Here is a 5,844-nt window from a genome sequence, read left to right on the forward strand (position 1 = left end):
TTGTCCTTTTGTGATTGACTTATTTCACTCAGCATAATGTCCTCCAAGTTCATCCATGTTATGAGGTGTTTTGCAGATTCTACATTATTCTTTAGCATTGCATAGTATTCCATTGTGTGTATGTACCATATTTTGGTAATCCATTCCTCAGTTGATGGACACTACTTGTGTTTTATTGACTATACAAAAGCATATATTGTGTGGATCATAACAAATTATGGAGCATTGAGAAGAATGGGAATACCAGAACGTTTAATTGTACTCAGGAGGAACCAGTACGTTGACCAGGAGGCTGTCATTGAAACAGAACAAGAAGGCATTGCATGGTTTAAAATCAGGAAGGGAATGCATCAGGGTTGTATCATTTCACCATACTTATTCAGTCTGTCCAGTGAGCAAATAATCTGAAAATCTGGACTATATGAACAAGAAGATGGCATCAGGATTGGAGGAAGAATCAGTAACAATCTGTGATACACTGATGACACAACTTTGCTTGCTGAAAGTAAGGATGATTTGAAGCACTTATTGATGAAGATTAAAGGCTACAATCTGCAGTATGGATTAAAAAAAAAAAAAAAAACTCACTGCCACAGAGTTCCATCTGACTTATAGCAATCCCTCCTCAGTTTTCTGAGGCAATATCACTATGGAGGAAGCTCTGGTGATGTAGTGTCTAAGGCATTTGACTGTTAACCAAAAGGCAGCAATTCAAACCCACCAGCCATGCCTCAGAAGGAAGATTGGGCAATCTACTTGGGTAGTGATAACGCCTCAGAAATCCAAGGAGGTTCACTATGAGTCGGATCCAACTCAAGGGCAATGAATTTATCACTATGGAAGTAGATCACCCAATCTTCCTTCTGAGGTGTGGCTGGTGGGTTTGAACCACCAGCCTTCTGGTTAACAGTCAAATGCCTTAAGCACTCTGATATAAAGAAAACAAAAATTCTCACAACTGGGCCAATAAACAGCATCATGATAAATGGAGAAAAGATTGAAGTTGTCAAAGACTTCATATTACTTGGTTCTATGATCAACACCAACGGAAGTAGCAGTCAAGATACTAGACAACATACAGCACCAGGCAAATCAGCTGCAAAAGACCTCTTTCAAGTACTGAAGAGCGAAGATATCTCCTTGAGGAAGACTAAGATGTGCCTGACACAAGCCATGTATTTTCAGTCACCTCATATGCATATGAGAGCTGGAAAATGAATAAGGAAGACTGAAGAAGAGTCAATGCTTTTGAGTTGTGGTGTTGGTGAAGAATGCTGAAAATACCATGGACTGCTAAAAGAAGTAACAAATCTGTCCTGGAAGAAGTGCAGCTGAAATGCTCCTTGGAAGTGAAAATGGCCAGACTTCGTCTCCCTTACTTTGGTCATGTTGTCAGAAGGAACCATTCCCTAGAGGAGGATATCATGCTCAGTAAGGTGGAGGGTGAATGAAAAAGGGGAAGGCCCTCAACAAGATGGATTGACACAGTGGCTACAATGATGGGTTCAGGTATAGCAAGATGGTGGAGATGACATAGCACCGGGCAATGTTTAGTTCTGCTGTACATAAGGTTGATGTGAGTTACAGATGACTTCACAGTACCTAACAATAAACAACATATTTTCTGAAGTCAAACTACAGTTCTGGTAACATTTTTGGAACTTGATACGAGTGGAAAGGAAATTTCCATCATACAAAAATCCAGTTAGCTGTGCAGTTGAGGAGCTTTTATCTAACCTTCAACTCTAAATTAATAATCTACAATGTAATCATATACTAAAAGGCAAATATTGAAAGAAGAATCTACCAGAATTCTATACATGCCTTCCTAGTGATAAATATGCTCAACTAAAACTGTAGGCTAATGGACTAATATTAGCATTTGGTAACAGCTATTTGAAAAGATTTTCAAATACCAAATATATAAAATTTCATAGCACATTCTAAAAACCAGCATGAATAAATAAATCTTAGCAATCAATTTTGATAATAAGGAACACTAATTTTAAACCCAATTAAGCAATCTTATCCCCTAAAAGAATTATGTTCTTCTCATTAGTAGACTTGTATGACAAAGATTTGTACTTCTATTATTATTATAATCATTATTATATTTTTAATTTTATCAATACAAAATTTGTGGGAAAATGTACTCTCTTGTTATGTAAGTTTTTTAATAATATCATTGATTTTGCCTCTTTGACAACAGTCTAATGTATTTACTACTTGATCCTGTACAGAAAAAGTTTGCTGACCCTGGCTTTAAATCCTCAACAGATTAGAATCCCTTTTTGGGGAAAGGACTGAATCCGAGACATTTCTGCCTCTTCCTCAACTACCAAAACAATTGTTAGACTCAATGGGCAATAATGATATCTTAGAACTGTACAGTACTTTATAGTGAGTTAAAAAGGTTTCTTTTATTGTTATGATAATAATGATTATTATAATTTTAATATTATATTATGCAGAAGGAGTTTCTTTCATTAATACTCTTGGAAATCTCAAGATAGACAAAATAAATAACTAATAAAAATTTTAAGTTTAAACAAATTCTTATAAGCAATTCTTAGCAAATTATTTCTGGCAACTTACCCTTAGAGAATCTGTGAATACAACGGAATATAAAACCAAAAAAAGCAAATCTCGATTCTGATTCATAGTGACCCTCATTGGGTTTCCAAGGTGGTAAATCTTTACAGAAGTAGATTGCACCCCTTTCCTTCCACCGAGGGGCTAGTGGGTTTAAACCACCAAACTTCTGGTAAGCAGTCAAATGTTTTAGACATTGTGTCACCAGTACTTCGTACAATGGAATGTGAGCGACAAAAAGAACCTGAAGTGTTTGTTCTACACAAAGGGAAATTGTTTCAATCAAACATTAACTTTGCATTTAAAATGAGCTTATTTTCAGTAATATGTTTATATTTCTAATAGAAATTTTATTCTAAAAATCAAAGTAATCAAATCACATTGTTAGAAATACAGTCACTTTCACGTATTAAATTTACATGATTGACCAGGCACAATGAAATTCAAAGTACATTTGAAGTACTTGCAAATAATCCCTTTCCTCCCCTAATTTATTTCTGCCTATCTACGATTAACACATCCATCACCTTCACCACTGCTTTTTGTTTTATCTCATTATTTCACCCTGGAATTGGCCTCTGAAACAATGAATGTTTCAGTAAAGATTTATTGTAAGTTCAATGGCAAAATCAGAAATGGGTCATTGTTGAAAGTAGGATTAACTGGCAAGTTTCCTTTACTCCATTTATCAACTCCCTCCTACTCATCAGCCATACTCAAAATGGTCTTCCTAAAATCTAATTTTAAATCTAAGTTGTGCTGCCTACAACTGTCCGTGAGTGAACAGTCCACCACTCAGCCTGGAGATCTTGGATTTGTCATTTGTTGGAGTCAATAGCCGGTGTACTGCCTGCCAGCCTTGAGCTCCTCAGCCCCTGCAGCTGCAAGAGTCAGGAAAAGCCTCCAGCTTGACGTTTGATCCAGGAACTTTGGACTAGCCAGCTTCTGAGTATTGAAATTTCTAGGAGTCCAATGGTGTGGAGGATTAAAACTTAATCCTTCCCAAGAGCCAGCACCTGGAATTCAGACTTCCAGCCTCCAGAAGATATCCGAGTAGCCCTAAGGACACTCCAGACCTGGACCTGGATGACTGAAAAGGTGCAACATTCCCCTTGTTACACTTATACCCCACACCTGCTTGGTGAATGCAGGTTCGGCCATCTCCCACTCCCACCCACCTTCTGGGCCCGCAGGAACTTCATCCCACTCTGTGTGCTTGGATGGAGCCTGGATGCCCTCACCTGCCCTCCCCCATTTTTTTTCTTTTACTTTCCTTTTTTTTTTTTTTTTTGTTCTCTTTCTTTTTTCTGGTTTTTAGTTTGCTTGCTTTTGTCTGCTTTAAAACTACTACTACTATTAATACTTTTGTCCCTTTTACTATTATTCCCTTTCCAGTTTCTAGTTTTCAGCTTTTTTCTTTTCCCTGTTCCTGGTTGCAAATTTTTTTTCTCATGGATAACCCCGTTCCTTGTTTTCCTTTTTGCATTTTTCCCATTTTTTTCTTCACTATTCTCCTTCTCTGTCTTTTTTCTCTTATTGCTCTATCCCCAGATATTGCAGGTTTTCTTTTTTTTTTTGCTGACCTTCTTGTTTGTCCAGAGGGCACAGCCATTTTTATTATTTACATGTGCCAGCATTTTGGATATTTAAAGTGACCAAGGGCACAGCCATTTTGAATGTTCACAAGTGGCAGCCATTTTGGATATTTAAAGTGACCTAGGGCACAGTCATTTTGAATGTTCACAAGCGGTGGCCATTTTGGTTATTTAAAATGACCAAGGGCATTTTTTTTTAATGTCTACAAGTGGCAACCATTTTGGATTTTAAAGTGATAGACTTCTCATTTGGATTCCAGAGACCTAAGAACAGGCAGGTTGGCAGGAAGCAGGGAGAGGACAGAAAAGGCAAAGGGGACTGGAACAGATCAAGGAAGGAGTAGGCCACAGAGACCCAGGTGAAGACAAGGAACCCAGGCCACGTCCCACAAGGAGTGAGGTGGGAAGGCAGGGAGAGGACAGAAAAGGCAAAGGGGACAGGAACAGAACAAGGAGTCAACCACAGGGAGCCAGGTGAGGATAGGGAATCCAGGCCACCCCCCACAAGCAGCAAGGCGGGAAGCAGGGAGAGGACAGAAAAGGCAAAGGGGACGAGAACTGATCAAGTAGTTAGCCACAGGAATCCAGGTAAAGGTTATTGGAGAAGTTTCCAACAGCTAAGGGAGACAAACTTGTCTGTTGGTTTGTCCTACTGTGGTGATGTGTTGCTGTGAATCTTGAGGCTGTACCACTGGTGTTTCAAACCCAGTGGGGTGCACCTGTTGCACAGGTATCAGCCCAGCTTGCAGACTGAGACAGACAAGGAAGAAGGAGGAGGCCATCTACTTCTCAAAGAATTGGCCAGAGAAACATTGTCTGATACATTACTGTGCAATTTTATGAATAGTCCAGAAACATTGTCCAATACAGAGGAGGAAGATGAGTCACTTAGCTTAGAAAGCTCTCAAAGTAGGACTGGGCAAGAGCTGCATTATCAGAGTAAAACCAGCCTTATTCATATGGATAAGGTAAAGCTTTCCAGACCTCCATTTGCTGATGTGGCACCACTCAAATTGAGGAGAAACAGCAGCAAAGATCCATTAATAATCAGAACATGGAATGTATGAAGTATGAATCTAGGGAAAATTAGAAGTTGTCAAAAATGAAATGGAACACATAAAGATTGATATCCTAGGCATCAGTGAGCTGAAATTGACTGGTTTTGGCCATTTTGAATCAGACAGCCATATAATCTACTATGCCTGGAATAACAGTTTAAAGAGGAATGGCATGGTATTCATATCACAGAGGATGTTTCAAGATCTGTCCTGAAGTACAATGCTGTCACTAATAGGATAATATCCATACACCTACAAGGAAGACCCATTAATATGACTATTATTCAAATTTATGCACCAACCACCAAAGTCACAGATGAGGAAACTGAAGATTTTTATCAACTTCTGCAGTCTGAAATTGACCAAACTTGCAATTAAGATGTGTTAATTATCACTGGTGACTGGAATGCAAAAGTTGCAAACAAAGAAGAATCCCCGGTAGTTGGAAAATTTGGCCTTGGTGACAGAAATAATGCTAGAATTCGTATGGTAGAATTTTGCAAGACCAACAACTTGTTCATTGCAAACACCTTCTTTCAACAACATAAATGGCGGCTGTACATGTGGATTTCACCAGACGGAACACACAGGACTCAGAT

Source organism: Orycteropus afer, unplaced genomic scaffold (genome assembly GCF_000298275.1).
Source record: "Orycteropus afer afer isolate SDZICR_OR568_19922 unplaced genomic scaffold, OryAfe1.0 scaffold00081, whole genome shotgun sequence".
In the NCBI taxonomy this organism is placed as follows: Eukaryota; Metazoa; Chordata; class Mammalia; order Tubulidentata; family Orycteropodidae; genus Orycteropus; species Orycteropus afer.